The following is a 26,022-nucleotide window of genomic DNA, read 5'->3' as shown; positions in this document are numbered from 1 at the left end:
CCATTCCACCCATTCCGCTCCAGCCATTACCATGAGCCCGTCCTCCCCAATTAAGGTGCCACCAACCTCCTGTGCTACCAACCCACAATATGACAATCTAACAGTCAGATAATAAGTATTGTCTTGTCAAAGCAACTGGTATCTGTATATACGGTAAACATGCAGCTGTCACTTTTGCAATATCTATTAGGTAATATATTGTACAGACTAGAGTGGCATAAAACAACTACAACAACAACAATAATAATAATAACAAATCTAATTAAACTAGTGATGTACCTACTAGTACCTGTGTTGTGGGAACAGTACTTTACCACTAGATGTCAGTAAATGTCCAGACATTGTAAAGAGCAATGGCTATTACTGTGAAACACATTGTAAAACTGCATTGTAGATGGTTTCATACTGCTGGCGAAGACATGGTATTATTGCTTAAAAGCATACAGATATGGTCACCCCATGATATATGCTGTTTTTATATGTAACATTCTTTCAAATCTAGTCAAAAATAGTCCTACAGTAAATCCAATATGCTTTAGATATGTCCTTTAAGACACCAGGGTTTACTGTAATTTTATTAGCAAGCAATTCCAACAGCTTTAACTAAATGTTATTGTCTGCAGTCTCTCTCTCTCTCTCTCTCTCTCTCTCTCTCTCTCTCTCTCTCTCTCTCTCTCTCTCTCTCTCTCTCTCTCTCTCTCTCTCTCTCTCTCTCTCTCTCTCTCTCTCTCTCTCTCTCTCTCTCTCTCTCTCTCTCTCTCTCTCTCTCTCTCTCTCTCTCTCTCTCTCTCTCTCTCTCTCTCTCTCTCTCTCTCTCTCTCTCTCTCTCTCTCTCTCTCTCTCTCTCTCTCTCTCTCTCTCTGGCAGGCAGGCAGTGCAACGGACGCAGGCTTCGTGATTATTTCTCTCATAGTGTCTCCACAGTACAGAGTGAGTGTGCGTTGCACTACCCCAAGGGTCCTGGGGAGAGGAAAGGTTGCTAGTTCCCTGTGCCTGTCTTGGTTTGATGTCTCAATGCCACTCTGCTGTGGAGCTCCTTCCTATAACATGGCCTCTGGAGAGACAGAAGGTATTGATGCCGATGGCTCCGAGAGTATGTTAAATGTTATTATCAATAGAGTATAACAGTGTCACATTTATTGCAGCCTCGTATAAACTGATTTGCAAACAGATGACAAAAAGTCAATAAGCTATTAATCTGCTGTGCTACGCAGTAATGGTGGACGGTAACTAGTGAAAAGAGGGACCATTAGTTATTAGGGTGCTTATGGACTGAAGAGAGCAAGGTGTAGAGGGAAAGAGGGAGGGAGGGAGAGGGAGTGAGAGGGAGAGAGAGAGCGAGAGAGCGAGAGAGAGCGAGAGAGAGAGAGAGAGAGAGAGAGAGAGAGAGAGAGAGAGAGAGAGAGAGAGAGAGAGAGAGAGAGAGATCCTCAAATGATCACAGAAGTTTGAATAACTACCAATGGAACAGGCCTGTAGAGTAGTCCTTGGGTAAATAGTGGAAGACATTAGCAGATAAATATCCTCAAAATGAAACACAACTGTAATTGTTACAGTTCAGAGATGGAAGAAGGCCATGGTGCTTGGACTGTATGTCATGCTTTATCAATATTTAATATTCAGAGAAAAATAGTTGTGTGACGTGTCGACCAATCATTTCCATGCACTTCACATTCTGAGTAGTAGAGGACCACCAGCGTCAAAGGAAATAAACCTCAAGCACATCCATTTAATCAGAGGAGAATTTCATTTCTGCTTTTCACACATGAATTGAGGCCTCCATATAAATTGGATTAAATACACAATATCACCAGACTGGCCAGGCTGGCTGCTTACCAAGTACCAGTTACCTTTTCAGTCATATTGGATTTTTCTCCCTTCTCTGTATTGGTGGATGAACTCGACAACAATCTCAGACAGACATGAAAAAAATATTCTAGGTGCAAACAGTTTTGAAAGTTTCCCCAGAAGCCATTTTATTTATGGATTCTTACTCAGAGGCCAAATGTGTGTTGATCACTGGAATAAACACACACACACACACACACACACACACACACACACACACACACACACACACACACACACACACACACACACACACACACACACACACACGTCTTGCCCACAGCTTGCATGGGGATGAATGAGCGGTGAGGTCAATTTTATTTGGAGAGGCTAGTGAGAAGCCTGGGACTCAGACTCCATCCTCCTTGGGGCTCTGGAAGGTCGCCAGGCATCACATACCAGATCTCCAGGATTCACTGGGAGCCCAGCTTTTATTGGGTGTTCAGCCTCGCATACCTCAACCTCCACCACTGCAAATAGAGTTTAAAGGAGCAACATCAATTCAATAACCCACACCTGACGGGGACAGTTCGATACAGCACACCCACTCTCCTCTCCCCAATCTAATTCTTTTTTTTCTCAATTTCCAAGCTTTCCTTTAAACTCTAGCTGAGGGAGAGAGTGATTACAAGGTTGTTTCTGGGAGATGAATGTGTGCTCTGCAATGACTCAAATCGTTATTAGTTTTTTTTTCTGGCTTCGTGATGCTACGAGCGAGGAAAGCGTTCCTGGTGTCAGGAAGGTTTTCACAATCGCTTTCCTGAAATTGTGTTTCATGTTATGGATAGTTTTTTCCCCCAACATCCTGAAACGGTGACTGGGGACATTTATGGAAGCACCCACTCTGGAGAGTGAAGAAACGTTACAATGTGATTCAGATCACAGACGCAGGCACTACATCACATCACGTAGACATCTCCAGACTACAGTGTTTAGGGTAGCGACCATTTTATAAGGGCTGATCTAAAAGGTTGGTGCCAAACCAATGCCACACATTGACCATCTCCAAGTACAGTGCTATGAAAAAGTATTTGCCCCCTTTCTAATTTTCTCCACTTTTGCATATTTGTGATACTGAATGTTATCAGATCTTCAACCAAAACCTAATATTAGATAAAGGGAACATAAGTGAACAAATAACACAACAATTACATATTTATTTCATTTATTTCATAAACAAAGTTACGCAACACCCAATTCCCCTGTGTGAAAAAGTAATTGCCCCCTTACACTCAATAACTGGTTGTGCCACCTTCAGCTGCAATGACTCCAACCAAATGCTTCCTGTAATTGTTGATCAGTCTCTCACGTCGCTGTGGAGGAATTTTGGCCCACTCTTCCATGCAGAACTGCTTTAACTCAATTTAATTTGGTTGGAGTCATTGCAGCTAAAGGTGGCACAACCAGTTATTCAGTGTAAGGAGGCAATTACTTTTTCACACAGTGGAATTGGGTGTTGCATAACTTTGTTTATGAAATAAATGAAATAAATATGTAATTGTTGTGTTATTTGTTCACTTATGTTCCCTTTATCTAATATTAGGTTTTTGTTGAAGATCTGATAACATTCAGTATCACAAATATGCAAAAGTAGAGAAAATTAGAAAGGGGGCAAATACTTTTTCATAGCACTGTAGGTCGCATGGCCTACAGTGCAGAAACGGTCATTGTCACTGGTGAGGGGCCTAATCCATTGTGGCATGCTGGGATAGGCTCTAGGCTCTGGGCTGCGCTGGGAAGAGAAGAGGACCAACTTCACACCACAGGCAGATAAGGAGGTAGTAGCTAGAGGAAACTAAGAGTCTTTTTAGAGCTAAGATGGATGGTTGTGATGCTCAATCATGGCACAACAGGGCCTCTGTCCCCATGATAGGGGATATTAAGCGCTGCCCTGGGAGAAAGGATCCTGCCCTCATTACCTGTGTGCTAGCGGGGCATATAAAAGATGGGAATGGTTATAACGTGCTATATAATCCTCCGTTGACCTCTACGAGCCCCCTGCATCGGTCTCAGAGCGGAGATGGAGTTCAGGGACACATCCGCTGCCGCTGGCTGGAAATAGTGTGACGTGTGTGGGGTTGATTCATGACATGATGGGATCCTTGAAGACAGTGGATAGTAGATGGTGCTGTACAGTAACACATTTATCTTCCCCTGAGACATCACTGTTATATGTGTTATATGTGTATATGTATGTGATTACATTGGGAGTAAGAGATGACGTGAGGCCTCTGCATATGTCTACTTCTATCCTGATCATGGGGTGGGATTTAATTAATAAAACCTATTTTCTTGCAGGAAGCTATTGTTACCGTCTCCAATTCGACAGTTTCCATGGGACCAAGAATGCAAATAATCCTTTAATCTTAGCAGCCGGTCACAGCCTCACAGCCGCCCTCATCACATCACAACTCACAAAACTCACATTGGTCCCAGCAACCCTTTGTCCCATGTGAAATGCCTCAGGCTCATAGCCATTGTAGGGTTCTAATGCTTTTTATTAGTCATTTCTTTGAGGTTTTAAATTTGATCAGTTGGTGCACTGGCTTCCTACTGAGGGGGGATGGCAGAGAAAGTACCATTCAGTAAATTAGCCTCCCAATGTGCATCAGCCCAGTCTTTAAGCACTGACCCGTCATACTAGAGTGTTAGCGTAGGAAATCCCTGGATACTTTGAACTGCTGAGGGGAGATGGCAGAGAAAGTACCATTCAGTAAACAATGAGGAAGGAGAAGGTTTGAGTGAGTCATCAGGGAGTTTTAACCAATAGATAACAAGGAGTATGCAGGTGACATAACAGGTTCACCATTGTGGTGCCCTGCTATAACCGACAGTTACTAATAGCTCAAGTCCATTCAGAGTTTCAGTCATCAGTGTACAGTAGCCTACATCCTCTTTGTCATGCAAGGAGCCAAAGTGGAGCCGATGAATGAAACGGGATGTCACTCCCGGCAACCAGCCCATCCCCTTACTCCTCCTCTGTGGATGGACGCTGGACAGACGTAGTCCCGTTGCCAGGCTACGGCAGAGGAATGCTCCGTTTCGTTGTGTCCTCCAGTTAACAACCATGCGGATGATGCCACTAGTTTTGTACCTTATTCATCTGACATTTCTACCGAGGGGGACCGAGGATGTGTCCCTGAATGACTTGCAGAACTACTGCCAGTAAATGTCAACTCTAAGGCCTAATGATTTTTAGTCGTTGACATGTTTAATGTGTCCATAAAAGTAGAGAGAAACCAGTCCATTAAAGAGTAGATGGTAGAGAGTGGAGAGAAACTGATAAGGTATATTCTTTATCGCCCTGTGCCTTTCAGAGGGACATAATGTGAGTTTTCAAGGAAGTTAGAAATAGAATTGGGGTGATAGTCTTAAATCCTGGTTTGTAGTAATTCATTCTCTTGCTCGTAACAGACCATCGACCATCCAGCATGTGACGGCTCCAGTCCGTGACTGTCACAGATGGACGATGCCGAAGTACCTACACATCAGGCGTGTATTAGTGTGTCTGCACCGTTCATAAAACAACAAGTCCCCTTTCATCATTCTAATAGGGTCGTTATTAAAGATAGTCTCTGCAACGTGATCAACGACGGCCATAAACTGACTGCCATCTGTATCGACTGGGGCTGGGACTGGGGCTGGGACTGGGGCTGGGACTGGGGCTGGGACTGGGGCTGGGACTGGAGGAGTGGACTGGCCCTGAGTGGAGAAGAGAGAGGAGAGGCGGGTTGTTGTTTAAAATAGTAGCAGTGCAATCAACCATTGATCTGGGGGACGGGGACGGGGACGGGGACGGGGACGGGGACGGGGACGGGGACGGGGGGCTTCAGCAGCTCAATATAATGCTGGGGTTTAAATGTTGATAAACAATGATCTATGAGCCGATGCGGAGAGACGGGGGAAACAAAGCGAGATAATTGTGTTGTTGGCGTTCGCTCCCTCGTCCATGGTGCCCAGTGAAGGTCATGCTTTATTGAGTGTTTGGCAGCGCTTTTATCCATAACCATACTTGAAACACGAAACTATGGATAATAGCACTATTGATTCTAGCGATTGCCGGAATTGTATATTTTACTAGCCTTCAACGCGACACATAAAGATGCAACTCAAGTTCTAAAATGAATTTCTCCACTCAAGGTGACATAGAAACCTGTCCATTAGACAAGTGGAACGGAGGCTGTTATTTTTCTAATGCAATACCATAGAGGGAGAGTAAAAGATACATATGAAATGGTTTACATAAACGGTAATAGGCCCTATAGGTGTCAGGTAAGTGGCATTCCATTTGTAGTTATGGACATCAGAGGTTGATGTTTCATTGCTGTGAGGCAGCTCTGGACGATGCAGTTCACTGCTGCTCAGACAGTGGAGCAGAGAGGGAGGTGACATGATCATCATGACAACAGTTATGCAATCTCTTTGGGCTATCAGTGCCTGTAGAGAAAGGACTGCTGCAACCGCACTCACTGCCACTCCCGTCTCTCTGTCTCTCCCTAGCCCTGATCCCAGATCTGTCTGTGCTGTATACTGTAGCCAACTCCTGTGGTTGTTGATATGCCAGGCGCTGCAGGCATAGCAGGCATAACGACCACCATACTAGGCTACACGGCACAAACAGATGTGGGACCAGGCAAGTCTCTGACACACTATCAGCCCTACAGACCTCCCTCTCAGAGTTGCGTCACTCTCCAGTACAGGGTGATTGATGTATGGCGTCCGCTGGGTGGATGGTGGGATGGTTGTTTGGAGTCAGACACAGACTCTTAGGGTCAACGTGTCTGGAACGCTGCCCTGTCTGACCCCCAGCATGCAAAAATCAACACCTACAGATTGAAAACCAGATGAGGAAAGGCGTAGTGAAATCAAAATGGCCGCCCTCTTTGACCACGGGTGACCCCATTTAAATTTGATGGGAACACGTCAAGTTCCAGTATCCTGCACTGATATTAACACTAGTAATAACACTATATATATTATTAACAGTAGTTACAGTATATTTCATCCCTGAGAGAAGTTTCAAATGAAATTAAATAAAGCAACTCTGTGGTACTTCATTCTCATCAAACTGGGGATTAAAGTTAAATCTGCCTTTATTTTGTTCTATTGTACAATAATGTGTAATCTTTACTGGTTATGTCTCTTCATCAGTTGAAATGTCATGCTCCATGTTGCCATGGAAATTAATGCACACCCAGCGCACTGCAAAGCATTCAAATTTGAGTTGCGAATAGATTTTCATTAATAATGCATGTTGGTCGAAATGAGCTCTGAATATTGTGATCAAAGTTCAAATCCGTGTTTAAGGAGAGTTCACTTTTTATTGTCCGTAATTACAGTGGATTATGTGGGATTATTTGGGAAGCAGTGCCATTAGATTAGAGATTATGTCACTCTCTCTGACGTCCCAGGTTGTTTCATAACCTTCACCAGATGCTATAGCCTATATCCACCTCCATACATGTACCTATAGATAACACAACTACAGACATAGGATCTTAATTTGATCACTCTTTTGTTTTCCTGTGTCGCCAGATATGCAGATGAGCTTCTGTGATTTCCATTAATTCACTGAAAGCTCACACTAACACACGGTTATATTAACAGTATTGCACTTTTCCTGTAGCCTACCTTTTAGTCCAGCTAATAGCCTAACCACTGAGCAAGCAACATATTATGGACTAAATGTTTTAATCCTGTTGCTGCAGGATTCTTTTGCTGTGACAATATAGGTCAAATTATGATCCGACATCTGTATGTCACCACAATCCACCAGTAATGTTCATGTCCATTGTAATGGCATGCCGTTGTAGTATGCATTAATATGAATCTGCTCTAGTCTGGTCTTGAATCTAACCCAAACTGCTGGTCGAGGAAGACTGATTACAGATTACCGAGGCACGTGCTGTGTGTCAATGCTATGGATTTGTATTTACTTTTGTACTGGCTGGATTGACAGTGAGCACCTGTGAACGGCGAGGCAGCAGCCCACTAAACTGATCTGTTCACACACACAGTTGATTCAGAGAGGAGGCTGGGAGAGAAGAAATGAGGGCCTGCTGCCCCGTGCCAATCAAAAACAATTCAGTGTCTGCCGAAGAAGCAGCATGCCCTAGTAGTGAACGCAAGCCATAAATAACGCCAGTGTTTGACACCGTCCACATCTGGTTATTGACGTTGACTAGGTTTAGTTTCATATCACATTTTTAGCAGTATTTTCTCAATTGTTTTTTACATTTGTACCACAAAGGAGTTTAGAAGGAATGGAGATTCAACCACTTTCTCCTCAGACCTCCGGCGAGGTCTATGCTGCTGGTGGTAATTTATTTTCTAATCGATTTCCACTGCAGACCCATCTCTCCTATCACTGATGTCCAGTGATCAGCTGGAGTGAGACAGAAGCATTTTATTATGGGGTATTGCTGTCTATATAAACTGCATGGAAAGATAGTCTCTTTATAAAGCACAGCGAGGCAACTAGAAGGAGTGGTATGTATCACACCATTTACGGGTCACTGTTCTGCATCTTCTGCCATGCAATAGCTATCAACATGAGTGTTTCGGAGAGAGACAGTTCCTCAATGTCCTCAGGTGATACTTAATAGAGGGGTTCATTTCCTGGTCACAACCCCATCTCTGTCTCGCTCTCCAGTGCTTTACACAGGCAAGATAAAAGGATAGAGCTGAGAGCAAACTGACCAAACCCAGTGGCAACAGACAAAAATGACAAAGAAAGAGCAAACTGACCAAACCAAACACAGAGCTTGTGGAACGCTTCCCTGAGGCCCTAAGGTTCCATGATCTGTAGCAGCCCAAGTCAGGCTTGATCCACCTTAACCCTCAGTTCAGTGTTCACTCCGACTGGCACTAATCTCAGTGTTCAGTCTGCTGCCAAGATCACTGACAGTTCCCTGAGAGAAACACGGAGGTTTTCATCCCCCACTATAAAGGCGATTTAAGGCTACTGTCTGTCTGTCTGTGTGCGTGTCCGTGTGCGTGCGTGCAGCAGACAACTGGGAGCACTTTCAACCCTACTCTTTATCAATGGCTTCCTCTGTTGCTATGAAGGGACTGGTGTAGTCACATGGGCCAATGAAGGACATTCCTAGATGACATAGGGATGTTTAGGGTACATACATTAGTTACAAGGCATACTGTAGGAGGTGTAACCAGTCTCTTCTTCTTAGAATGACAAAGATAAGCATTTCTTATGGATTTCTACCACATGGCTCCAGTTCAGACTTCCACAGTAATTGGATATATGTATTTCAACCTAGTTTGAGACTGAGAACACAACACTTTTTATTAGGCAGATGCATGTGAAAAGGAACATTATTATTTTTGTGTCATGTTTACGAAGTACTTTGAAAGGAGAGAAAGAGGGAGATTGTGATAGTAGAGAATAATGCACAAAGATGTCTGAAGTTTGTTCTAAACAGAGAATTCATAATCAGAGCACACAAACAAAACATGAGTTGTTTTCAATATTTCATCCGATTTTTTTGAGATTTTCTTTTGCCATTTTGATAACCATGTGTTGAGTTCCATTGATTTGAAATGTACAAAGCAGTTTCGAGCTTGATAAAGAAAAGTCTGGAAGATGGAACACATATAAATCACATATCTAACTGAGGTTTTCGTCACCTCAGGGTATAGATTTCAATTATTAGCACTGACAGAATACTGCAAGACCCCCCCCCCCTCTCTCTCTCCTCTCTCTTTCTCTCTCTCTCTCTCTCCTCTCTCACTCTCTGCCCCTCTCTATTCATCTATCTCTCACACTCTCTGCCCTCTCTCTATTTATCTCTCATACTCTCTCTCTCTGCCTCTTTCTCTGCCTCCCCCCCCCTCTCTCTCTCTCTCTCTCTCTCTCTCTCTCTCTCTCTCTTTCACACACTCTTTCTCTGCCTCTCTCTCCCTCCCCCTCTCACACACAGTCCTGCGGTGCAGCTCTAGTCATTATTTTACTGTAGGTACATCATCCTCCCGATCCCAGAGGACTGAAGTAGAACTTGTATCTGAATGCCAAAAAACAAATAAGCACTGGAGGAATCACAAATTAGCTTTGTTTGACTGCAAAATCAATTTTTGTTTATAAAATTGACCCTCAAATAAAACATTTAGAATTATAGTTCTGCCGCATATGATTGAAAACCCATTAATAAGAACAAACACGTGGCATGCTTGCACGTAGAAGTAAACCATTAAAAATTCATTAGTTTTTGAGGTGAAGTGTCTGTAGGTGGATAAGCGCATGGTGACTGGGTGAGAGTGTCAAGCTGAAAGACAGATCGCACCCGTCCAGGCTGGCTGTTGCTGCTGCTGCTTCGCCAGCGCTGTCACGCTTCAACAGCCAGACAGGGTGTTTGGCTCCTGCAGATTAATTGTCAAGGCTAAATTAACTTTCCTTCCATCCAATTGCAACCTGAAACAGCCAGGGCTTTCGAGGCTCTGGGTTCTCGAGACAGGGGAGAAGTGCAGGACATCAGGAGCTGTCAGATCCCCCCCAGTCCATAGAAGCATCAGGAATCAGTTCACTGGGAGCACCAGACCAGGATTCATGGTGTCTGCTGTCTGAGTGGCTACAAGAAAGAAGGCTTCAGTTGGATCAGTATCAGAGGTACATTCAGTTAGAAATATTTAGTTCAAACTGTAATGCATTGTGTAGTAAAATCCCTTGACACAGGGAGAAATTCACTTTGAACTGTGCATCCTATTCATATGATACAATGAGGCAGCAGCAGTAGTAGTTGTGATAGTAGTTGTAGTATATTCAAGAAAGAGTATACACCTACCTGAAAGACTTTTGCATAATATAGAACAATTTAAATGTTCCTCAGAAAATGCATTGGGAATGCTTTCATTATAGGGAAATAGCTGATAAGGATGATCTTGGGTGGGTTAGAAAAAAACCTCTTTACTTTTATAAGCAGTGGCACAGACCACATAAATATTAATATTCAACCAAGAGCTCATGATTTGTTTATGCAACTGAGCGTCTTGAAATTAAATCAGCATAATAGAATTTCTTTCATTACTTCATTTTGAATTAATGAGGGCCATAAAAAAATGGGGGAGTTTAAACTGCGTTGGAGAGGACTTGATCCCGATAAGAAAAGACTGCATTGTACACCTATTTGTTTTACAGCCAGTGATACATCCACAACATGGAACTGAGTGGCCTTGTCTTTGACATGTTTGCCAACTTGTGTGAGGATTTTCAGGACTGGAGTGTGTCCTGTGACATATCCAGCCTGGTTGCTAGCCATCAGACCCTCAAATCACATACAGTGTGCTCCAAAATAGTGATGAGTGAGAAAGTTACAGATGCACAAATATCATACCCCAAGACATGCTAACCTCTCACCATTACAATAACAGGGGAGGTTAGCATGGTTTTTTTTTTGGGGGGGGGTATGATATTTATGCCTCTACCTTTCTCACTCATCATTCACGATTAATTCATGATTATCCGTAATCATGGTAGCATCCATATTAATGTAGAAGTGTTTACAAACATATATAAATGACTCCAAAATTACACATACATTATTTACCATTCATTTCTATTGGGCACAAAATAATCTGAAACACAACCAGCAAATGTGTAGAGTCACAAGCTTGATGTAGTTATTGATTGCTATGAATATGGGACCAAATGCTTAACTTCTTACATATAAGTGAATTTGTCCCAATACTTTTGGTCCCCTAAAATAGGGGAACTATGGACAAAAAGAGCTGTACTTTCTAAACTGTTTACCTGATGAAAATACCCTCACATTAAAGCTGACAGTTTGCACTTTAACATCATAGTCATTGTATCATTTCAAATCCAAAGTGCTGGAGTACAGCAAAAAAATTTGTGTCACTGTCCCAATACTTTTGGAGCTCACTGTAGCTTGCGATTAACGTAGTCAGCCAGATACTCATTTGGCCATCGTCTCAGCCTGGACAGTCTTGGAGGTAATTATGAAGTGAAGAGCAGATGTCATCTGATTCTGAGTGTCTTAATAGATAATAAATGAATGACCAAAGAGCACCGAAGGACACTGACATTTAATCACCAGGCTGATAGATTTTAGACGCTCCACGGTGACATGCAGTGAAGAACAGAGTTACTCCCTGAGAAGTCCTCAATGATTGGCTCAACGGATTGCCATCACTTTCACCTGTATTGATGGGTTCCATTCCCTAGGCCCCTCCCCCTCTTGCTTTGTTCGATCTCAGTCTCTTGCAGTGCCTCAGAGGTGCTCCAAATGTGTTTGTATGAAGTGTGTCTGTTTTTGTGTGTGTGTGTGTGGGGGGGCTTTCAATCACACAAACGGTCTAGACATGGGTCTAGACATTGTCTCCATTTGTTCTCTTGCGGGGCGGCAGGTAGCTTAGGTAACCGAAAGGTTGCTGGTTCTAATCCCCGAGCCAACTAGGTGAAAAATCTGTCGATGTGCCCTTGAGCAAGGCACTTAACCCTAATTGCTCCTGTAAGTCGCTCTGGATAAGAGCGTCTGCTAAATAATGTAAATGTAAATGTAAATGTTGCTGTCTCTGTTGGACCCAAAGTTGATAAGATGAATTTGATAAGGACCACTGTGTCGTATGGCCTCTTGCATGTGTTCTAGTCCTATCTAAACCCAGTGTGTTGCTGTTCTTCTGTGCTGTGTGACACTGGAGAGGACTAGCTTGCCAGACAGTGGTAGCCCAGCCTGTCTCTGTGCTAGTCTGATTGAGATGCATGGAGTTACCTGTCCTCAATGGCCAGAGTGTTAGCTGTCAGCCTGGCTATGTCTGCGTGGCTGATTTATGTCATTTCCTCTCCTCCACTCGGAATGGACTCGCGCTTCCATCAAGGTAGAGGAGTTTAGACTCCTTTCCACCCAATAATAAGTTCAATCTCAATTTCCACTCAGATACATAAAAGAAATTGAACATTTGCAAGAATGAAAAAAACTGTCACTCTCCCTTTCCGCCGAATGCTCCCTTTTAGCGACGTTTCCCCAACAATATCTGCTCAGCAATTTTCTCCCAGCCACCATATTTGTGTCTGGGAGATGACAGAGTGAACGGCAGCCGGGTCTCTGGGCCTTGGGTAGGTAGGTGTCCATATGTCATAGAGGCAGTGGCACGACGGCGTTAACGGGGGATTTCATTTGGTTTCATCAGACAGACGCTCCACACACACACACACACACACACACACACACACACACACACACACACACACACACACACACACACACACACACACACACACACACACACACACACACACACACACACACACACACACACACACACACACCCTAAGCCATATGAGGGATGGGGTGGGATGAGGCTAACCTACAGTAAAGGTAGAAACAGGGATGGGGTGGGATAGGGTTAACATAATGGTAGAAACAGGGACTGGGTGGGAGGGGTTTAACCTAATGGTAGAAACAGGGATGGGGGGGGGGTTAACCTAATGGTAGAAACAGGGATGGGGTGGGATGGGGTTAACCTAATGGTAGAAACAGGGATGGGGTGGGATGGGGCTAACCTAATGGTAGAAACAGGGACTGGGTGGGATGGGTTAAACCTAATGGTAGAAACAGCCTGTATACTCTGCCAGGTTCATAGGGCCAACAACCAGTTTAAACTGCTGAAAAATAATGAGGTAGGAACTGGACCTGCAGGAGAAAGCAATTTTCAACGTCCTCTGCTTGTGAATAGTTTTTTTGAGAGCGGTGCCCTGAGATAATGGTAAATTCACAGCCGCTCTGGATTAAAGGAATAAAATAAAGCGGCTGGTGTTGACCGAGCCCTTTTTCATTGCATCTCGAATTCATCGTGTCTCATTTCTCATTCAATAAGTTGATGAAAATGGCATCATTGGAAGAGCTCAAGAGGGACATACTGGGGCATATTACACACTTAGGGGAGGGGAGCAAATGGAGTGAGTTCATTATTGATGAGAGGAATATGAGAAGGAAGGAAGGGGATGGTGGAGTGGCATATCACCACCTGGGACCATATCTCATACTGACGAATGACCATTGATGACGTTTTCCTGATGAACGGCTCAAAGAAAGAGTTACTTTAACTAATGTGTGATACTGGCTGCATGTGAGCTGGCGGTTCAAATTGGCATTTTAAGCATATAATGCTGTGCACACCTGCTTCTTCCTCTACCAACAACACAGGGTTGGTCCTCCTCTTAAGATTGGACAAGACTCAGTCCTTTCACTTTGTCTAATGCAGTAGAGAAAGGCATTTCCAGAAATATTTCATAAAGAGATTTGATCTTTTCAAACAGATATTTGATCTAAATGTGAACCTGGATTGATAAAACAGACGTTCAACAAACATTCTGAGAAATACTTTGAAACCAGCATCAAAGGCATGTCCAATAATACGTCTAGGCTGAAGCTCCTGTTATGACACACAAGGCTCTTTTATCAATGTTTGTGTGTGTTTCTGCCTGCATGCCTGTCTGTATAGGCAGTGTTAGTCTGATCTGCCCGCATGCCTGTCTGTATAGGCAGTTTTAGTCTGATCTGCCCGCATGCCTGTCTGTATAGGCAGTGTTAGTCTGATCTGCCCGCATGCCTGTCTGTATAGGCAGTGTTAGTCTGATCTGCCTGCATGCCTGTCTGTATAGGCAGTGTTAGTCTGATCTGCCTGCATGCCTGTCTGTATAGGCAGTGTTAGTCTGATCTGCCTGCATGCCTGTCTGTATAGGCAGTGTTAGTCTGATCTGCCTGCATGCCTGTCTGTATAGGCAGTGTTAGTCTGATCTGCCTGCATGCCTGTCTGTATAGGCAGTGTTAGTCTGATCTGCCTGCATGCCTGTCTGTATAGGCAGTGTTAGTCTGATCTGCCTGCATGCCTGTCTGTATAGGCAGTGTTAGTCTGATCTGCCTGCATGCCTGTCTGTATAGGCAGTGTTAGTCTGACATCAGTATTGTCCATGGGCTGTGGACATCCAGCGTTAATGGCACAGGTTATTGATTCAGTGTGCTGTAATCTGTCGAAACCGGTCGGAGCCAGCTGCAGCAGGGGGCGACGCTTCCTATAAGGTCATCTGCAGCAATCTGCTCCGCAACGGACGTGATTATCCTCCTACCACTTGTTAAAGTGCCACCATTAAGAGGTTCCCACAGCAAATTAGAACTGATATGAAAGGAGAAGAGGGAGAAAATATATTACAGAATGTATTTAAAATGTATATTTATTATTTTACCTTAATTTAACTAGGCAAGTCAGTTAAGAACAAATTCTTATTTACAATGACGGCCTACAACGGCCAACGCTGGGCAAATTGTGCGCGGCCCATGGGACTCCCAATCACGGCCGGTTGTGATACAGCCTGGAATCAAACCAGGGAGTCTGTAGTGACGCCTCAAGCACTGAGATGCAGTGCCTTAGACCGCTGCGCCACACGTTCTAAGGCACTACCAGTCAAAAGTTGACACACCTACACATTTTCTTTATTTTGACTATTTTCTACATTGTAGAATAATAGTGAAGACATCAAAACCATGAAATAACACATATGGAATCAGGTAGTAACCAAAAAAAGTGTTAAACAAATCAAAATATATTTTATATTTGAGATTCTTCAAACAGCCACCCTTTGCCTTGATGACATCTTTGCACACAAAATTGGCCAAATCATATTGTAACAAAATTGTGACTGTTTTAACAATAAGACTGTCATAGTAGGCTCTTTGGTATCACATGCACTTACGGTATATCAATCTCATTAAGACTCATGCTTAACCTTTAAAGGGAAATGTAAAAATTATTAATCATCTCCAGCACCACCCCAACAGCTGTCATGATTTAACTGGATTTGAACCCAAATGCAGACAACTACACCGAGCCAGAGAAGGTTTAACCGGTTTATTTACAAAGTTCAATTTGTCCAGGTTTCCAATAATAGGGGAAGAGCAAGTCCAGGTTTACAGGGAGGGTAACAGATCCAGGTTCAGAGCAGGAGTGGTACCGTAACGTCCTAGTGTCCGTGGTGAGTCCAAAAGGGAGGTCCGGTAGTGGAAAGCAGGATGGTGGTGGCAGGAGTGAAGCGGAGGCAGGAGTCAGGTTCCAATAATCTGTGGCACAGGAGAAAAGTAACTAGAACAGGCCAAAAACACAAAGGGGCGAAAACAAGCAGGTTGCGTCAACAGCGAAACTAACATGGTCGTCTTGACTATGATCTGACGATGAGTGGCAAGTTTGACCGGGTCTTTAAGGCTGAGGTGATTATGGTGAATGAGCTGCAGCTGGAACCCTGACTCCCGCACACCAGACTTCACTCCTGCCATCAAGGACAGACAGAGGGGAGGGGGAGAGCAGAGAGAGAGCTACCTAGCAGCAGTAGGCCAAACAACAGCAACATATGTAAAGATGGCGCGTTTCTATGTTTTGTAGTAAAGATAGAGGAATATGTGTTTCGAATTACATCAACCAATTAGTAGACAATTGGAAACACTTATCTGGAAATGATTACAGCTTTGAGTCTTTTTGGGTAAGTCTCTAAGAGCTTTCCACACCTGGATTGTGAAACATTTGCCCATTATTATTTTCAAAATTGTTCAAGCTCTGTCAAATAGGTTGTTGATCATTGCTAGACAATGATTTTCAGGTCTTGCCATAGATTTTCAAGTAGATTTAAGTCAAAACTGTAACTCGGCCACTCAGGAACATTCACTGTCTTCTTGGTCTTCTTGGTAAGCAACTCCAGTGTAGATTTGGACTTGTGTTTTAGGTTATTTTCCTGCTGAAAGGTGAATTCATCTCCCAGTGTCTGGTGGAAAGCAGATTGAACCAAGTTTTCCTTTAGGATTTTGCCTGTACTTAGCTCTATTCCGGTTAATTTTTTATCTCAAAAAACTCCCCAGTCCTTAATGATTACAAGCATACCCATAACATAATGCAGCCACCACTTTGAAAATATGGATAGTGGTACTCAGTAATGTGCTGCATTGGATTTGCCCCAAACATAGCAGTTTGTGTTCAGAACAAAACGTTAATTGCTTTGCCAATTTCTTTTGCAGTATTATGTTAGTGCCATGTTGCAAACAGGATGCATGTTTTGGAATATGTTTATTCTGTACAGGCTTCCTTCTTTTCATGCAGTTCATGCAACTTATTATGTGACTGCAAATTTGTACTCCTGAACTTATTTAGGCTTGCCATAAAAAAGGGGTTGCATACTTGTTGACACAAGACATTTCAGCTTTTCATAAAAATAAATAAAAAATAGATTATGAAAAACATAATTCCACTTTGACAGTATGGGGTATATTTAAAACATTTTACATTCAGGCTGTGACACAACACAATGTGGAAAAAGTTAATATAGGCCACATGGAGAATTCAATAAATCTGATTTTCAATAAAGACTTGCTAAAGTGACAAAATTCGGCATCTTGACATGTCTCTCCATGGACCCTCTGTGACCTCTAGGAAGATTTTAACCAATGAACCCCGACAAAGTATTCCAAGTTTTCACCATCATTGTAAAACCCTATTTACATCTGTACCTCATTTTAAGGTCAACCCTGTGACGTGAACTGAACTCTGAGAAACTATTCCTTTTTAAACATTTATTTCAAAATAAACATTGAACATTAATAGTAAAAGCCTGTGAGCTGGTTCTACTCTTTTTGGCCTTTTTGTGGTGAAAAACTGAGCGGGTTGAGCACAACACGTCAACCCTGTTACCCATAGATAGACAGACTAGAGTATTTATTTTTATATTTTTTTTATTTTTTTTGCATTCAATTGCCACTCCATGCTGCAGTCAACAAGCTTCCTTTCCTCCTGTCACAAGGGGATTCAGGGCTGATTTAACTAGTAATTTCCAGTTTGAGTGCGGTTCAAGTGGATTTTTCCCAGATGTGGTAAATTCCCACTCCCCACTTGGATACGAACACACCATAACACAGCTAACCATCCACTGTAGAGCCATAAAATACCACTCATTGGAAGCACAAGACCTAGACCTACACTTTGACATATTGTGGAGCGTTGTACGAAGTATAGTTGTTATATAAACTGATATCTCAAATAGAAAAATGATAAAAACAGCTTAGTACCTTTTGAGATGAGAAAATATGCTTTATGAAGATGAACATGCTCTTTATGACAGAATGTTAAAATTAGGTGAAATCAAAAGTAATTATTTTACTCACCATCACAATTTCAATGACTAATTATGTATTGATCAATGGAGATAATTTTGGCCTTGGTGGCCCAAAGAATGTATCTCCATCGATCAATATGTAATTAGTCATTTAAGAAGCCGACTTAGGAACCACTTTGTCTCCCCTGTGGACTAGATGTAATAGCCAATCATTTCTGGAATATTGTCAGGTATTACATGCATTTGAGCAAAGATGCAAACGTATGTAGATTTTGATTTGAAATACATTTTATGTGACGTTAAATATATTGATATTTATTTTTGGGTACTGTTCTCTATGCTGTTGTCCATGTTGTTCTACTGTATATTAGATGACTGGGGCTATCCTGTCTGAGCCCATCTGTATCTCACCCCACCCTACCCCAACTCAACTCAACCCATCTCCCAGCCTCTCTCTCTCTCTCTCTCTCTCTCTCTCTCTCTCTCTCTCTCTCTCTCTCTCTCTTCTCTCTTTCTCTCTCTCTCTCTCTCCGGTGTGACTCCCTAGCCTAGCTCCAGTTCTGGCTCTAAGTGCTCCCTCTCCTCCCTCTTGTCTCTCTCTCTCTACCCCCTCTTTCTCTCTCCTCTCTCTCTCTCTGAGTGCTTGCTCCCCTGCCAAGCGGGCCGTCCCTGGAGTGACCTTGTGGCAATGAGCTCCTGATCACGAGTCAGGAAACCAAGCTTTTCAGCACGCCCTCCTCTCTCAACAACAGAAATGAGAGGGTGAGAGAAAGAGAGAGAGAGGGGGGGGGGGGGGGAACAGCTATCGTTTGCCCAGCCTTGTGGAGAGACAAGAGTGAGAGAGTAAGTGAAAGAAAGAGAGGGAGGTAGAGAGAGAGAGTGAATTAGAGAGACAGAGTGACTGACAGCAGGGGTGAGGAGCAGATGAGAGGAGAGTTCACAAACTATTGCAAAGCGTTGGAACAACCACCAGACCTCCAGTTCAAAGTAAGTACTTATAACCGGGGCACAGTGGACACTTGGATGTGTGGTAGTAGTTGGGTGACCAGGAGAGATGTGGCGTGTGAAGCTATTGGGGCTGAGATGAGGAGGGAGATTTCGGAATCGTGAGAGGCAGACAGGGACTAGCAATGCTGGGAGTCTGTGGCGTATGAATGGGCCAAGACTCAATCAGATGATTCCAACTGTAGCCTCAACAGTTACAGACAATTAGTGATAGCAGAAGGAGCGTAGGGGGAATGTTTGTGTTGTGAGATAGTGGAACTGGTGTCTTTGAGTTGGCAGCATCATTATCATTCTCTGTGCGGTAAGTGTTCTCTGGCTCGCTTTGTTTTGGATGTCATGCCACGTCCGAGGCTAATAATACACTAAGCACTGAGACAAACGAAGTATAGCTCAAGAGTCTTTCTGTGAAGATGTTTTTCCTGTATATCTCAAATCTAATTTATGGTTGCAGATACTAAGTTATGGGTGTTGTTTTTGTATCCACTGTTGCTGTAAACGATCTTGTAAACGACTGCCATAGTGCGGTGCACAATTGGCCCAGCGTCGTCCGTGTTTGGCCGGTGTAGGCCATCATTGTAAATAAGAATTTGTTCTTAACTGACTTGCCTAGTTAAATAAAGGTAAAATAAAATTAAAAAATACAATTGTCCATGTGTGTTTTCTATGGTTTATTCAGTTCTGAAGGTGGAAGGCTCAGAGGCTCAGGTATATGAACATAAAAGCTCTTGTTTTTTCATTAACAAAGGATTTATAATTTAAACTGGATATATTTACTCTTCAGGCTTCGTATGTGAGTAAAAAAAACAGTGAACATAAAATAACAATAAGCTCAAAACAAGCTCATGAGGAAATGGGAACTATAGTAAAGATAGCTGCAGGACTTTATGTATTTACCGTCTCCCTGTAATATTTAGTGTTTGAATTACAGTAAGTGATTAACTCCAAAAGTAGCATTTATCCAAATACCTAGTATGCTGTAGGACCATGCTTCGTTGCAAACTTCAAGGCTTCTTAGGACATCAATGTTTCCTCTAGTCCAAAACTGTATTTAGTTTTTTTTCATGTTGTACCACAACTGCTTGAATCACTCCATCAGTCAAGTTTCACAATTCTACAGAGTTGCATGCCCACCAGAACATAGCCCTTCATTCTCCAAGCATATCACCAGAGTGGTCATCTTCTTGGCTGTGTTTGGTATCTGCTTATAAAGACCTATGCTTGCAGTGTATGTGAGTGTGTTTGACAGAGAGTATTTGTGCGTGGCCGTGCATGTGCGTGTGCATGCGTGTTGTTGGGGACAGTGTTTTTCCCAGGATATTGTAATTTGGGTCAGGCCTGACTGGAATGAGAAACCGAGGGCACTGGTATTATAGCACTCCTCTGGTTGAGCAGACCTTGCGCCTGTGTTGCCATAGTTATGTTCACCCCTGGTATAGGAACCCCAACTTCGACCAACATCTCTGACATTCCTACTGTGTACAAAAGAGCCCTGGTCTCGTTCTAGCTTTAAATGAGCTTAGCCAGTTCATCGCTTTAGACTCAACACATGGTGTGTTCCTAATGAAAGAGCCGGGAGATTAAACATGAGGTAATAGGAGGAGAGATGAGCTTGAGAAACCAGCTTTGGTCAGTGGGAAGTCAAGCTCATTGAGAGAACCGAGGCCGAGCTGAGCTGCCTGGAAGGAGGGTGAGCTAACTCTCACATAACCAGTCCCATTTGTAAATGTGCACTGGCATTTATGTAACGGCTGCCATTTGAGGAAGATAAGGCGAGGCACATGTTAAGGACCCTGCTTTCCCTCAATGTTAAGTTTCTCCTTACATTTCAAACACCTGATCTTTCTATGTGCGACACTGAGAGATGCTGTTCAGCATGGAACACAAAGCCAATGCATTTCACCCATCTATACAAATGCTGTGTCACGTGACCGCTCTCCATGGAAGACCCGAAGCAATAAGGTATAGAATGGTCTGTGAGATCCCTAAGAAGGCTGCTTCACAGGGGGGAAGAGAAGCACTTAAAGGAGCCAGGTCAGGTCTATAGGGAGCAAGTGGGTGAGAGTGAGAGGGTGGGAGGAATAAGGAAAATGCACAAAGATCCCCACATTGAGTGTCTGGTTCATTCTTGTGGTGTACACATTGACCTCTCACATCACTTGTAGGCTGAACGGAGTGGCTGTTGATTGGGTCGGGAGAGGGAGGGACGGAGAGGGCTGCCAGACCCAAACCCCTGTTTGCGCCGAATAGCCCTCTCTGGCCATCGTCATGCCAACGATGACCTCGGAAGTTGGCAGTAAAGCGCAAACAGTTCTGGGACCAGGCTGAGGTCAGAGTGCATGGGCTGTATGCTGGTTGGTAGTGTAGCTAAACTAGAGCTGTCAGCTGTGACCCTGCAATAAGAGAGGGAGGGTTCAACAGTATCAACTATCACAGAGCTAGAAGAGGCAGCAGTATGACACTAAGTGATGACTGGCTTTCTATTTCATCAAATCTTCTCAGAAAGCCCATAGGTAATCATGGCTTGGGATTTAGTCTGAGCTGAGGGCCTGTATTGTTTAAATGGTCAATTGAGGAAATGCACGCATTCTAATTGAGACATCAATCAGACAGCTATTTCATTACAACAAAACCGTAACAATCTCTGGCTTACTGAAAATCCTTAAAGCCAGCGATGACAGAACGTTCCTCTTGTGCCATTGGCCCATTGCTTGACAGAGTGTCTTTGGAGGGAGGAACACCATTGATGGCGCTGGCAATTACTTTTGTTGTGGGGAATCTGATGGGTGCATTTTTGTGTGAATCATGTGTGTGTCCATCTGTTCGTGCGTCTGTCCGTGTGTCTGTCTGTGTTTTTGCCTATCTTACTGTGTGTGTGTGTGTGTGTGTGTGTGTTTGTGTCTAGCTACGTTCATGGACAGTAAGTGTACATGTGGGACAGACATTGAATCACATAACCACTCATAACATCTATACTGGAAATCACACAAATCGAACTTCAGATTCAGACCACCTTTCCACTAATGGCCAAATAATATATTCTTAGGAATTTATTTGATATAAACTGTCTGGAGAGCACCTGTATTGTGGAGAGCTAGCTTGCCTGTGGTCATATGAAAAAAAAAAAGTATGCACTCACTAACTGTAAGTCGCTCTGGATATGAGTGTCTGCTAAATGACTAAAATGTAAACGTAAAATATAAAGATCTGACTCTGACTGTGACTTACTGTGGAGCGCCTATGGTTTGGCACTTGTATTGGTCTGATTGGCTGTGTGATCCTCTGAGAAACAGTGATGGTCAGAGGCCTTCCACCATGATCAATTAGTTAATTAGTCTCCCACAGTCACAGCTTGGCCTGCATACGCCTGGCACCGTCCCTTGGCCTCTGATTGGCCCACACTGCTGGTGAGGTCAGAGGGTCGATGTCTGTCTACTGTACATAATAATTACACAAGAAAGGAAAACTCAATACAGTGCCTTGCAAAAGGATTCATCCCCCTTGGCGTTTTTACTATTTTGTTGCATTACAACCTGTAAGCAAGGGGCACCACCAAGCAAGCGGCACCATGAAGACTAAAGAGCTCTCCAAACAGGTCAGGGACAAAGTTGTGGAGAACTGCAGATCAGGGTTGGGTTATAAAAAAATATCAGAAACTTTGAACATCCCACGGAGCACCATTTAAATCCATTATTAAAAAATGTAAAGGATATGGCACCACAACAAACCTGCCAAGAGAGGGCTGCCCACCAAAACTCACGGACCAGGCAAGGAGGGCATTAATCAGAGAGGCAACAAAGAGACCAACGATAGCCCTGAAGGAGCTGCAAAGCTCCACAGCGGAGATTGGAGTATCTGTCCATAGGACCACTTTAAGCCGTACACTCCACAGAGCTGGGCTTTACGGAAGAAAAAAACCATTGCTTAAAGAAAAAAATAAGCAAACACGTTTAGTGTTCGCCAAAAGGCATGTGGGAGACTCCCCAAACATATGGAAGAAGGTACTCTGGTCAGATGATACTAAAATAGGCTTTTTGGCCATCAAGGAAAATGCTATGTCTGGTGCAAACCCAACACCTCTCATCACCCAGAGAACACCATCCCCACTGTGAAGCATGGTGGTGGCAGCATCATGCTGTGGGAATGTTTTTCATCGGCAGGGACTGGGAAACTGGTCAGAATTGAAGGAATGATGGATGGCGCTAAATACAGGGAACTTCTTGAGGGAAACCTGTTTCAGTCTTCCAGAAATTTGAGACTGGGACCGAGGTTCACCTTCCAGCAGGACAATGACCCTAAACATACTGCTAAAGCAACACTCGAGTGGTTTAAGGGGAAACATTCTAATGTCTTAGAATGACCTAGTCAAAGCCAAGACAGCAATCCAATTGAGAATCTGTGGTATGACTTGCTGTACACCAGCGGAACCCATCCAACTTGAAGGAGCTGGAGTAGTTTTGCCTTGAAGAATGGGCAGAAATCCCAGTGGCTAGATGTGCCAAGCTTATAAAGACATACCCCAAGAGACTTGCAGCTGTAATTGCTGCAAAATTGGCTCTACTAAGTATTGACTTAAAATCCATTTTATTTCCAGGTTGTAAGGCAACAAAATAGGAAAAATGCCAATCGGTGTGAATGCTTTCGCAAACCACTGTATGTGACCTGACAGGGATTGTTTGGTTTGTGTGTGTGTGTGTGTGCATTCACATGCGTGCGTATGTAATCAATCAAATAAAACCTCCATAAAGCCTCCCTACATTCCTGTTGAATTTCAGCACTACTCTCCAAGTGTCCTTTACCCCAAGGGGTGACTGGTGCCCTGAGGGAACTTGAGTCCAGTGTCTGTTTGATAGAAGTTTGGAGTCCAGTGTCTGTTTGATAGAAGTTTGGAGTCCAGTGTCTGAGTGTATATAGGATGAGTATAGCTCCCCGGGGTCAGTACACTTTCTGTGTTTGTGTGTACAGGCTGCAGTTACCACACCATGTGGGACCATTATGGTTCTGTTTCTCTAATGAACTGAGAGATGATCTTGTCCCTCACACACCAAGTCACCAGAGAAACAGGAGAGAGAGAGAGAGAGAGAGAGAGAGAGAGAGAGAGAGAGAGAGGAATAATTTACAGAGAAGGATAAATGTATGCATCTATGCTTTCATTTCTGTGTCATGTGGCAGTATGGATTCTTGTATGTGGGTGTGAGGCAGAGCCATTAATCGATCATAAAGCAAATTCTACATTGTGACATTTTATAAAAGGATGGTATGATGAAATCCATCCTTACAGTACATTGCATTGTTAACATTGACTGGTTTACATAAACTAAGCAGGGTAGGGCCGGGTTAATCCCTGGATGGGAGACCACATAGGAAAGTGTGGTTGCTGTTGTTGGAGGTGGTGCTGGAGGGCCAGTAGTAAACTTTTCTCCATTTAGTGTTAGGGAAGCTCTCAAAGTACTAAACATGCTTTCTGATGCATTGAAATACACTATATAAATGCAACAATCAATTACATACAACATTAAATGTGTCCTTTAATGCGCATTGAGAAAATAAAACTATCCATATCCCTTTCAGCAATCTATCCTGGCAATAGAGGTGCCTGTATAACATGTAACGCTCCTTGGGGGCACCATAACATGACATACAGTGTATGTACCACCTCCAATGCAACAATCTAAATCTTTAAATCTATAGAGGCAATCAATGCTAATCTCATTTTATTTACCTGACCTTTTAGTTGCACTGTGGCTGAGAGTGACTTCGATCCACCGTAGAGGATTTTATTCAATATTATGGCCACTGTTAAGGAGACTGTCAGGCATAAACAGTGTAAGGCTAAAAAGGAAATACAGAAAATAATCAAGACACCCACCAAGAATACTCCCCATATTGATTTGATGGAGAACCATAGTCCGTCTTTAGGGGTTTGTCTGCCCTTGACAGATAGACTGTACAAAACTTAGAGCCATTTCCACTGATGTGGCCAGTCTACTCATGGTGAATGGAAAGATTAACTGAGTGCGAGCAGTAATCTGCAGCATTCTACCACTTTGTGTTCTTATTCCATTCTCACTGCTAATAGGATGGCTAATGCAAATGAGAGATGCAATGGAATGGAGATAATAGCCTAATGACAAGGCATTGCACGGCTCAAATGGAAAGTTCTGATGGAATTAAGTTAGACAGCCTACATTCGATATAGTGTAATGCGTAGATTATATTGAAGCTCTACACTTCTGTGTAGTTAGCTGATTGATGAATGTTTATGATGAACGTAAGGATGTTAACAACAGACAATCATCACAAATTACATAAGAGCCAATCCTTTTGTCAATAACCTGTTTGGATGCTTGCGGAGTGGTCTCTGACTTGATACATTTTTGTTCAAAACAAGAGCATACTTTGCATGTCCATGGTCAATCCCGCAATCAATGCCAGATATCCACTTTGATCTTTGCTTAGTTTTGTGCGTAAAAAAAAGAATCTGCATCAATTATGGTGATGGCTGTTTTTAAAGTTGCTTGAATTGGAGGAGATATTGCAAAAAGCTATATTTCAACGTCTTAAGCACTTGTTAAAATAAAATGTAATCAGACTTTATGCGCTAAAGAGGGAGCTTAATCCTACTCCATTTAAATCTCACCAGGTTTTAATCTGACTCTGTGGAGACGTTCACAAGCTGATAGTGTTCTGTGATGTTTTTATTTCTTTGAGGGCTGCGTTCAGGAGTGAGAGAGTGATTTGATAACTTAACCACATAGAATGGCTTGGGGGGGGGGGGGGGGATTAAGTAAGCCCACTCTATGGAGCTAAGACCAAAGCGGTGCTTGTACCCACCAATAGGTGATCAGAGCTTCAGGATCACAACATTCTGAGGAGGGTTGCGTTCAGCAGCGCCTCAGGGGGACGTTCAAGAACACTTTTTATCCCTGTCCTCATTAAACCTCCTACCAAATTCTCCCAGACTGACTTGTGTGGCTCAGAAATCCCTTTGCAAATCCCTCACTAAGGAAACAATCTTCAATGTTCTTGAAGTTGCATCTTCAATATGG

At 43.2% G+C, this 26,022-nt stretch overlaps 1 protein-coding gene across 1 annotated transcript in view; it reads left to right on the top strand.

Moving 5' to 3' along the window:
* The first annotated feature begins 18,721 nt into the window (after nucleotides 1-18,721).
* Nucleotides 18,722-26,022, top strand: part of LOC311128736 (pleiotrophin-A-like) — a 44,393-nt gene continuing 37,092 nt past the window's right edge. The window contains exon 1 of the mRNA XM_084160984.1: nucleotides 18,722-18,958. The gene's annotated coding sequence lies outside the window, so the exon portion shown is untranslated. The remainder of the gene's footprint in view (nucleotides 18,959-26,022) is intronic.

The sequence above is a fragment of the Coregonus lavaretus genome (assembly GCF_964263955.1).
Source record: "Coregonus lavaretus genome assembly, chromosome: 5".
Lineage (NCBI taxonomy): Eukaryota > Metazoa > Chordata > Actinopteri > Salmoniformes > Salmonidae > Coregonus > Coregonus lavaretus.
This window is presented reverse-complemented; position numbering and strand designations above follow the sequence as displayed.